The 11,677-nt window shown below is 39.9% G+C and overlaps 1 long non-coding RNA gene across 1 annotated transcript in view; it reads left to right on the top strand.

Moving 5' to 3' along the window:
- Positions 1 to 11,401, top strand: part of LOC131382976 (uncharacterized) — a 16,213-nt gene extending 4,812 nt beyond the window's left edge. The window contains exons 2-3 of the long non-coding RNA XR_009212616.1: positions 9,682 to 9,793; positions 11,348 to 11,401. This is a non-coding gene — a long non-coding RNA (uncharacterized LOC131382976). The remainder of the gene's footprint in view (positions 1 to 9,681; positions 9,794 to 11,347) is intronic.
- Positions 11,402 to 11,677: the final 276 nt, after the last annotated feature.

The raw sequence follows: 11,677 nt of genomic DNA, 5'->3' as shown, positions 1-11,677 counted from the left end.
CTGGGAGAAGTATCTAGTGACTGGCTGTCCTAGGACCCCTTGGATAGCGACAGATCTGGAGGACAGTTGTCTGGGGCAGGAGAGTAAGACTGAGAAGGCCATGCCAGTGTCCAGGAGACAGTTAACCTCTTGGACTTCAATGATCAAGCATACCTGGGGCTCTGTGAGGGTGATAGCATGGGCTGGCTCTTGCCCCCGTCACCCTCAGTCCTCCTCAGTACTGCTGCTGGATCATCTGGTTAGTGGCTTCTGATTCAGAGGACGTTCATCCCCTGGGGCAGTGGGCCTTCCAGTGATTCCCTTGACATAAGGGGCATGGAAGATGAGGCAGGTTATTTCTATTTGGACAATCTTTTTTAAAGTGTCCTTGTAGACTGCACTGGAAGCAAGCCCTATTAGGCGTTCAATTTGCCCAGCCTTTCTGTGTTCCAGACCCTCCAAAGGCTGCTTGCCTGAGGGCCATGACTAAAGCGGTGGCCTTTTTCTTATCCTGTTTATCCCGTTCTGCCTGCTCTTCCTGATTTATATCATAAAAAACCGAGGTTGCCAAGTTCCGCAGGGTTTGTAAGTTTTGCTCCGGGCCTAAGGCGGACTTTTGAAGTTTTTGTCTAATGTCTGCAGCTGACTGAGTAATAAACTTATCCTTTAAGATTAGTTGGCCTTCAATAGAGACAGGTGACAGAGAGGTATGCTTCCTTAATGCCTCCCTTACTCTCTCCAGAAAGGCAGTAGGATTTTCTTCCATTACCTGTGTTACAGTGGACGTCACTGAATAATTTATAGGCTTCTTCCTAGTTTTCCTTAGTCCTTTTAGCATGCAAGTTAGCAAATGTCTGCGGCACCAAGCTCCATGTTCTGATTCTGCGTCCCATTGAGGGTCTACACTGGGAACTGCCTGCTGGCCTGTAGGGAATCGTTCTCTTTCCTCTGTTGTCATCCTATCATGAACCTGACTGAGATACCAGAGATCGCCAAACTCTCGGGCTGCAGTTATGGCGGCACTGCTCTCATTTGGGGTTAATGTCTGATCTAGCAGTAACATTGTATCTCTCCATGTCAGATCAAAGGATTATCCTAACCCTTGTAAAACATCAATATAGCCATCAGGGTTATCTGACAATTTACCTAGGTCTATTTTAATTTGCTTTTAGTCTGACAAGGAAAAAGGTACATATACTCTGACTTGGCCGAATTCTCCAGAATACATCTTAGGGGCGTTTTTGCCTTGGGGAAAACATTTCCATTCTGAAAAAAACAAAAAACAAAAAACATAGGGATGCCAGCATCCCTAGTCATTTTCTGATGAGCATTAGTCCTAGAGCATCCTGTGTGGTCCTAATGCTTATTCCTTTCCAGGGTGCATAATCACCCATGGACCTCTGCTTATCAGGTTAGTTATACTCACCAATGTAGCAGTCCTGCATCCCTTTCCCGCCTTTCTTGACAACAAAGAAAGGCATCCGGGCTGCTAGATTCTTTTACCAGCGTGCCCAACATTGCCTTTGCGCTCAGAGGCGAGTTCCTTTCCAGGGTGTGTAACCACCTCTGGACCTGTGCTTATCAGATTAGCTATGCTCACTATGTAGCAGTCCTGCACCTGTTTTCCTGCCCTGCTTGACCACAAAGAAAGGGGTCCGGGCTACTAGATTCTAGTGGTCCTTTACCAGCATGCCCAACATTGCCTTTATGCTCAGGGGTAAGTCCTAAAGCTGGGCTGGGTTCCTGAGTATTTCATAACAACCCAGCTGCCCAATCAAGATGCATTCCCATAAACAACAGTTCTTACGCAAATTCGTTTCAGAGAGGGTATAGGTAACCTTTTGAGTCAGGATTGAGATAGAGTTTTTTGATTCTGTAAGTACTTTAAGGCTTGGCTGAGTGTAAATAGCTCGCACATTTGAGCAGACCAATTATTAGGCAATTCTCCTAACTCTGCTTCCACAAGAGTCTCCCTATTAATTACTGAATACCCATTGTGGTTTTTTTCTCAATTACCTGGGAGGAAGCATCTATCTTCCTGTCCTGAAGGGAGTTCCTCCTAGGTCTGGTCGGACCTTTGTATGGTAATTAAGATTTAAATCCCCTTTTAGGAAACCTGCTGGGTTAAGGGAATTTTCAGTGGTTAGTGTTAAATTATCTTTTTCTAACAGAATAGCCCCATATTTAAGATTTGAGTTAGTAAGCTACCTTTTTGCTTTTTTGACTTAGGATAATTCTGAACTGGTGAGGTGTGCTCACAATGAGGTTTCCTCTAAAAGTTATATTTCTAACTTCTTCTATTAGCAAAGCAGTTGCCGCTACAGATTGAATGCATTTGGGCCATCTGCCGGTTACTAGGTTAAGGATTTTTGATTGGAAGGCTGCAGGTTGTCAGTAGTCTCAGTGTCTTCAGGCTACGCCCTTGTTTACAATGACAACAAGGTAGTATTGGAGTGCTATAGGGTCAGGGAGAAGACCTTCAATTATCAATTATAGGTTTTTAAATTTACCCTGGCTTTTAAAGGAATAGGGCACATTGTTTTTTCTTTACTACTTATTTCTCTTTCTCTCTTTGACTCCCTCTTTGTTTCTCTCTCTCCCCTCTGTCTCTCTCTCTTTTTCTCTCTTCTTGACTTACTCAATTCGCTTTCATCCTGATCTATTATGTTGTCGTAGACCCAGTTACAGTTGTTAAAGTACTAAGTCATCACTTCTAAGGCCCTGGCCAAGGAGCCAAGGCTTGGAGATTGTATTGCAGAGGAGTAAGCTGGGTAGAAATCGAGGGAGGAGAGCATCTTACACAATAGTAGAGCAATCCTCCTAGCCATTTACAAACTTGGGTCCCCGGCAAGGGTGGTGGGCAACGGGACCCACATAACTGCCCATGTCGAGAGCTGTATGCCTAAGTTGGGAGGGACACCAGGGACAAGCCTCTCTGGGTTCATAGCCTAGGGACCTAAGGACTCAGCGTTGGGCTTTTCTTAGATATCTTTGGAGATACAACTTGCTAGAGGAAATGAGAGTCTGAACCATTAGTACCTAGGAAGCAGGGAACAGAGGAAGTAGATACAGAGGTAAGGAGAATTTTGGAGCTACACTTTCAAGAAAGTCGTGGTCGGGACCCAGGAGGTATGGGTCAGAAGGAAAGGTAGGGGCACACGCGTGAGCAACTGTTGAGTACAGACTTCTGGCTGCACCATGACCTTAACCGGCTAATGCTGGGAGTTTGGGACGACAGCTTTCCGCCTCTAGTCGGCCCTCTAGTCAGCCCTTGGCTTCCCCAGGAAAATTGAAAGTGGAAGATGGTTCCAGGCAGACCAAGGCTCCCCACTCAGAAGTGTTGGGGGTTGTTAGAAAGCCCTTTCCCAGATGGCCTCACACCTGAGTCTTCAGTCTGGCAGCCATGCTAATCATTTTTAACCGGCCAACAAGTGCCCAATATTTTCCTCCAATTCTAAGGAAGGATAGGACAGAATAGCAAGCGAAATGGTCCAATATTACTCACCATTTTGGAGGTCCCTTCATGGTCGCCAAAATGTTACCGGGGGGTCCTTGTTCTTAGAGCTCCCGAGAGGGTGGTGGGCGGCTTCCAAGATGGCGGCAAGCCTCTTGTTCTCTGACCTGGGGTTTTTGGTCTCACGGATTCCAAGGATGGAATCTCGGGCCATGTGGTGAGTGTTATAGCTCTATTCAGCTCAATCAGGATGAACCCTGGGCACTTGGCCAGCGCAGGAACAATGGTGTGCCTCTAGCCCGATTGGGAGTGGCAATGGGCGCTGCCTCGCTGGATCAGAAGTGCAGCGGACACCCTGCCGGATCCAGAGGGGTGGAAGTCAGTGGCAGGTCTGTGATGGCAGCAAACAGCAGTGGAGGACGGCGAGCGAAAGCTCAGCTCCAGCCGTAACAAACACGGACCAGAAGAGTGTGCAGTTGCAAGATTTAATAGAGGAAAACAGAGCTCCCATAAAATGGGAAGGGGCTCAAAGGGGGTTGCTGTTGCTGGCTCAAATGCCTGGGTTTATATCCCGATCATTGTCCCTCCCCTTGTGCTCTCAGGCAATAGATGATTGGCTATTTCTTTACTTCCTGTTTTTGCCTAATTAGCATTTTAGTGAGCTCTCTTTACTACCTGACTGGTTGGGCGTGAGCTAATTTGCAAGCCCTGTGTTTAAAGGTGGATGTGGTCACCTTCCCAGCTAGGCTTATGGATTCTTAGTCGGCCTAGGAAATCCAGTTAGTCTTGTCTCTCAGTTTGCTTCCAGAATAAAAATAATGAGTATAAACTCACTTTGAAATTTCAAAATACTACATATACATTATGAATATGTTAGAAATGATATATAGAAGGATTAAATATACATGTATTACATAACTTCATTGTTGCTTCTTAAATATATACAGATATAGTGTTTAATAGGCTAAAATACTGACAATATTCTTCTTAACATTTTTCTATATAATAAAAGTGTAAAATATACTTCTATGTTCTATATCAGGCTTAGTAAAACTAGTTTTATTTTTAATTAAAAACCATGACTTTATATTTTCTTACTCAGCATTTGGACAAATAAAGGTAGCTCATCAATGGCATATACCAAGATAAGAGCTCACGAATCTTCCAATAGGAAATAGGAAAAACGGTTTTTATTCTGATAGAGATTGATAAAGTTTCAGCTTTAATTCTTAATATGGAGACTCTTTGTAAGCATTTGTTGTTTTGTTTACATCAGGCGTCTGAGGATTCATTCTGTTTTGGAGAGACTATCCCCCAGTATGCGTCTGGGGGAGAGGAAATGCTCCTTACCCAAATAAGTAAGCCAAAGGAGACAGACACTTCTTCCCATGTGTGACAAACTAAGGCTCGAGCATGTGCCCTAGACTTGGTCAATAAGATCCTCACTGGAGACTTTGGATCATAAGCATTTCATACTGAGATGTAGAAGTAGTTGGAAAATCTTTCATTGCATTGCGTGCTCAACAGTGATGGTGGCCTCGTGAGCTTACCAATGTTAGGGAGTACACAGTGGCATCAATGTCACCTCTGCTGCTACTGATAGTATGTTAATTAGACTATTCCTGTACCAGGCCTTGGCTGTTCTCCCTTTTGTCTAGTCTGCTTTGGTGCTAATCTGTTTGCTAACATTGATTGCCAAGCGTTTTTGTGAATTCTGTGAGCTATTTGATATCCATCCACTATATTCTTTTTTTCTTAAGTTGGTGCGTATTAATTTTTATTCTGTGCAACAAGACTCTTTCCTTATTCATATACAGATACCTGTCTGAACATGTCTAATTGCTGGTACCTTAATGGCACATATAAAACAAATTCTTACCTTGCTAGTGATAACCTCCTGTGTACTTCACTGTCTACAATTATTTTAAGTCACTAAGAGGCTTTTGAGTAGGTTATCAATGAGAGCTGTAATTATCTTCCAAAAGTTAAAAAAAGCATTTATTCTACATCATTCACTGAATAATCACAGTACTGTGGCAAAATCATATATTACAAGCTAGCTATTTACTGTTATAAATTTCATTTTAAAATAGTCAGACGTATATATGCATAACACCATGAACTTTGGGAAAGAAAAAGGATATCATCCAAGCTGAAAATAAATGAACAAATGTGGTAAGATTATTTAGCATTTCTAAATACCTTTTTAAATTACATTACTTTTTAAAACAGACATGTTTCAAAAGAAGACATACATGCAGCCAACAAGCAAATGAAAAAAAGCTCAACCTCACTGATGATTATAGAAATGCAAATTAAAACCACAACGAGATACCATCTCACATCAGTCAGAATGGCTATTATTAAAAAATCAAAAAATAACAGATACTTGTAAGGATACAAATAAAAGGGAACACTTACACACTGTTGGTGGGAGCATAAATTAATTTAACCATTGTGGAAAGCAGTATTGCGATTTCTCAAAGAGCGAAAAGCAGAACTACCATCCAACCTAGCAATCCCATTATTGAGTTTATACCCATAGGAATATAACAGGAATATAAATCATTCTATCATAAAGACACATACACGTGAATGTTCATTGCAGCCTTATTCACAATGGCAAAGGCACAGAACCAATCTAAATGCCCATCAGTGACAGAATGGATAAAGAAAATGTGGTAAATATGCACGATGGAATATTATGCAGCCATAAAAAAACAAGATTACGTCTTTTGTGGGAATATGGATGGAGCTGGAGGCTATTATCCTTAGCAAACTAACGCAGGAACAGGAAACAAAAATACCACATGTTCTCATTTACAAGTGGGAGCTAAATAAGAACTTATGAGCACAAAGAAGGAAACAACAGACACTGGGTACTACTTGAGGGTGGAAGGTGGGAGGAGTGAGAGGAGTGGAAGAAGGAGAAGGAAGAAGGTGGCAGGAAGGAACTATTGGGCACTGGGTTTAATATCTGGGTAATGAAATATCTGGGTAATGAAATAATGTGTACAACAAACCGCCGTGACTCGAGTTTACCTATGTAAAAACTTTCACAGGTAGCCCTGAACTTAAAATAAAAGTTATAAAAAACTATCATATTTTGTAGATGTTATGACTACTTGAATATTTTAAAATGTGCAACATTATTAAAAAACTGAGACATTTTTAGTAATTTGAAAGTTTTGATTATTTTTTCTCTTGATTTTTTCAAACTATGAAATACTTATGCAACACAATATAATTTAATTGTTAAGAAGTAGTTTAGTGAAAATAATAATGAAAAGGCAAACATACAAACAAAAGCTTTTGTAGTCAGCAAACTTGTCTTTCAGTTCCCACTTCTCATTTACCAATTATTTGCTGTGGTTAAACCACCTCACACCTTTGAATCTGGTTGCTTACCTGATAAAAACACATTTATTCTAACAAAATTACTCTGAGGCCTTTAAACACTAGCTGAGGGAGTATTCTTGAATGTATGGACTGCCAGCTCTTAATTGTTGCAGAAATATTCTTATTGCTATTGCTATTGAAACCAGATTTCACCTAATCATACATTTAACACATTTTTAAAAATTTATTATTTTTTGATTTTTTGATGTTTTAAATATAATAGGAAAATTGCTGTCTTTATTCTAATGAAAAGTAGTTATTTACCATTTCATTTTCATTTCTCGAATACAATTATTGCTTATTGCTCTTTGGAAGTCATCTGTTATTAAGTTACCAGTATGTTGGCTTCTTTTTTCGTTAGCCAGAATTGACATTTTATGTGTACACTATAAATGGGATAATATAATTCACAAATCATTTATTCTGCTTTGATTTCAAGTTTATCAACAGAGAAAATGCATTTCACTTAAGTCCAGGAAAAAAATATATCCATGGGCTGTCATGAAATTGGCACTAAAAATCAGGGGATCCATTTCAAGTGCCAATTCTGCCCCTGTTTACTTGAGTGATTTATTTTATTTTTCTGAGTGGGTTATGTTTATTTAATCCAAAAAGGTAAGTGATTAGATTTAATGGTTTTTAAATTTCTTGCCAATTTGAAAGTTGTGTAAAAATATATTTACATAGCAGATGTTTAGCAAAACAACTACTGTAATGTCTTTTATTGAAGGGAATAAGTTGGGATTGATGGGACAGAGCATATATAAGAATATAACTACATAGATGTGATTCTGCTAGAAAGTGGTGATCATCAGTTAGGGTAAGCTAGAGTACAAATGTTGCAGTGTGATTTGTGAGGAGTGAAGCAGTTCTACCTGGCCTCACATAAGTTTCTTCCCTTCATATCCCCAACTGCACTGCTGTTTGAAACTCTCACAATAAAAGTCATAACAGTAAATACACTTAGGGCACCTTTTACCAAAAATGGACTTTGTGAAAATGCAGATTTGGAATTCTGTATTAAAATGAGGACAAGAGGCTGGGCGTGGTGGCTCACGCCTGTAATCCCAGCACTGTGGGAGGCCGAGGCAGGCGGATCATGAGGTCAGGCGATCGAGACCATCCTGGCTAACACTGTGAAACCCCGTCTCTACTAAAAATACAAAAAATTAGCCAGGCGAGATGGCGGGTGCCTGTAGTCCCAGCTACTGGGGAGGCTGAGGCAGGAGAATGGCGTGAACCCCGGGGGGCAGAGCCTGCAGTGAGCCGAGATCGCGCCACTGCACTCCAGCCTGGGCGACAGCGAGACTCTGTCTCAAAAAAATAAAATAAAATAAATAAAATAAAATAAAATGAGGACAAGAATTTGGGGTTTCTGACATTCATTTATGGCCATCCATTAACATTATTATTTGTGTAAAAATATTAAATGTTATAATTCCCAGCATTCTGTGGCTAGAAAATGTAGCACAGAGATGAAAGAGCTGAAGTATCTATTTTCAGGAAATATATAGTCTCAGCTACACACAGAAAAGGATGTATTATAGTATTACAGAGCAATACGATAACATGGTAAATTATTTCAGTGTTCAGCACTTAAATTTTTTCCAACTACTAAAAATCCAAAACACTAAATACGCACTTTACTTCTGAAAAGAAAGAAAAGAAACTTCATAACGAGGTATCAATAATTCTCATTTAATCATCAATAAAAGACAAAACAGAAAAATATTTTTTACTTCCTTGACTATTAGGAACTCAGTAAAACTGGCTGTTGCTGAAGGTCTTGGACCTTGTAACATGGCTCACAGTGAAGTTAGGTTTTTGAATTCCTATTATCTGATTCTGTCCTTGGGGGCTGGCTGCAAGAGTTGCCTCAGGAGAAGGGGAAGAGAAAATGACCTCTGAGGAAAGGTCTCGCTTAGCTCAGAAAATCTCCACCCTTCTTTAATGAGTCAGGATTCCTGGGTGGATCTTTGGCAAATCAATCCAGGGCCATCTGTTAAAAAGAAATGAAAAAGTAACCTGTCTCTTTTCGAGATTATTATGTCTCAGCTAAAGCAATAGGAGAAAAGTTGGACAAAACAAAGTATATCAGAAGAAGAATTAAGAAATAGATGTTGAAACAGCTTAACTTTTTAGTTCAGGAATGACAAACTAATTTTTCAATCCATAGTTAATGCATTTGTCAACCCCGTCAGCTTTACCTTTTACTTAAAATAATGAATATGCATAATTCTAAAAGTCAAATTGCTCTCTAAAGCGTAAGGTAAAATACTCCAGTTCCTTAATGCCTCCACTTGCATTTCATTGCCCACCTCCATGAATACTATTCTCCAAATCCAATTACTGTAACTTCAACTCTTTTAACTGTTTCATCTGGTCTTTATATCCATATATCTAAGTAATATGCTGTAGCGTGCACTTGTGAGGCACCACTTCCTTGGCCCACTTAACAGTTTCACACATATTTGCCAGTGTCCAGTATCTAGCTACTCTTTACACAAAATGTCATTCAGCCATGAGCTTGTACAATAATGGAATGCAGAATTTGATGTCTCCTAAAAACCCTTCAAATAATGAGATGAGCATAGGGACATAGGTGCACAGCTTCCTCATCCTTTGGTGGATAATTCTAAGACATGCCCTGCATGATACCTTAATGGGATATCACCAGAAGGATAGTCTCTGAGTTATTTACAGTAGTAACCAACTTGATAACATGGTAGTTACTGCCAGTTAACGCTTCCCTGTCTTACTTTTCCCATAATCTCACTTTTATTTTCTGAGATTGCCTTTCCTATTCACTATATATTCCTAGGTCCTTATCTCTGGTTTGGCTTTCACAGTGAACTCAAACTAGGACAGCTTGTTACACAGAGTCTGGAAAGCAGCCCTTCACGTTGGGATTCTGGAATTGGGTCACTGACGAGTCAGATTTCATTAAGGAAAACATACTTGGTAAGTAGGGTGGTGACAATTGCTAATATGCTTCAACATCACGTTTCCTGAGACTCCCAGATGTATTGCACTGGAATGAGACAGAGATAGAAGAAGCAGCACTGATTACAACAATGCTTCTCCAAGTATAGTCCCTGGACCAGCAGCATTAGAACCACCTAGGAACTTGCTAGAAACACACATTCTTTTCGTTTCCCTAGATCTATGAAATAGAAATTTGAGGGATGGGGCCCAGAATCTGCTATTTAAGAAGGCTTCTAAGTGACTCAAATGTATGTTAAGGTTTGAGATCCACTATTATACTGGAATCACTTTGAAATTCTGACAATAGTGAAGGACTGGTGAAAATAAGGTGCAGATGCTGGGACTGCCTTGGCAAAGTATGAAGGTAAGTGTCTAACCGCTCCGAAAATTGGGCATGTGAGAAAATTGGACAAAAGTTGGGCCCATCTGTTAAAAAAAAACCAAAAAAGTAACCTGTTTTTTTGAGATAAAAATTTGAGTTAAAAAAATTGGGCCCAGTACCTAATGAACTTACTATGTGAGACCAGAAATTATCTATGTTTCCTAGATCCTGGGAATTAACTATGTTCCCTAGGCGGCCCAGACATTACTTCTTCCCCTTAGGCAATTAGAAACGAATGCACTAGTGAGGGGGTATCAGCATCATTGAGAGGCTCAATGTAGTTGTCGTGTATAGTATAGGATTGAAGGTAAGAGTAACTATCCTGGAATTAGACTTATTATCAATAGACCTGATATGTTCCCATAATAGGCAAAAGCAAGTGATGATACATACCCATCAGACACAAAGTAGATGCAATTACCATTATAGCAAGAAAGAGGTGGCAGTCTTGGCACTTTAATTTGCAAAGATCTGTATGATGGCTAATATATTATTTCCAGTGGTGAGAGAGATAGGCTTCCAACTAAGATATTGTTTGACTTGTATAACCAGATTTTTTAAAAAATTAAAAATTAAAAAACTTTCATAACCAGAAAAATATTTTTTAAAAACAAAAGGCTTTCTACCATCAAGACGAAAAAGTCATAATCTCTTGCTGAATTTCTAGATTTGAGCCAAGTGACAAACTCAGAACCTATTGTTCTAAAAGGAGTGTGGCTTTCTCTGAAGAAGGGCTCTGACAGCCCCACTGCAAACACTTACAACATTATCCAAACCTTCCTCTAAAAGATCTAAAGATATCTTGGGATGTAGACACCCAGATCTTTTGAGGATTGTGGCCTACACGGTTTGAGCTGACACTACCTGTGGACCTGACATATCACCATGCCTCCTCAGTTAGAGAACTATAAAGGCCAGATGATAAATGGAGTTGGGCCCCAAGTTTATTTCATAGTGGTTTCAGTGGGATGGCGGACCCATCCTGTGATCATTTTTCCAACCCCAAAGTATATAACTGGGGGGATTATACTGAGCAACAGGCAAAACTCCTACATTGCATCTCTAGTTTGTGGAGTAAGAGCTACTATGATAGTAAAAATATTCAACTGAAAGCCCGTAAAATATCCCTCCTCCTTGTTCCCATCAAGATAGTAAATCAGAAGCAAAACTACATGCCAGGAGGAATTACAGAGTTTGGCACAACCCTCAAAGAAGTAACAGGGATGGTTGTCCTCATTGTATCAATGAACATTCCATCTATTTCATTGCAAGAGAAGTCAGACGGATGTGAAAAACGATAATGGATTACCCTAAACTTAATAAAGTGTTAGCTGCAACTGCAGTTGCTGTGCCCTATGTAACATCTTCTCTGGATTATATTAACATAGCATTTTGCCCTTGGTGTGTAACATTTGATCTAATAAATCAGTAAAAATGATAAGAAATAGTTTACATTTATATGGGAAGATCAACAGTCA

Source organism: Hylobates moloch, unplaced genomic scaffold (assembly GCF_009828535.3).
Source record: "Hylobates moloch isolate HMO894 unplaced genomic scaffold, HMol_V3 SCAFFOLD_1, whole genome shotgun sequence".
Classification (NCBI taxonomy): Eukaryota; Metazoa; Chordata; class Mammalia; order Primates; family Hylobatidae; genus Hylobates; species Hylobates moloch.
Note: the sequence above shows the minus strand (reverse complement) of the source record. Positions and strands in the feature narration are given on the sequence as shown.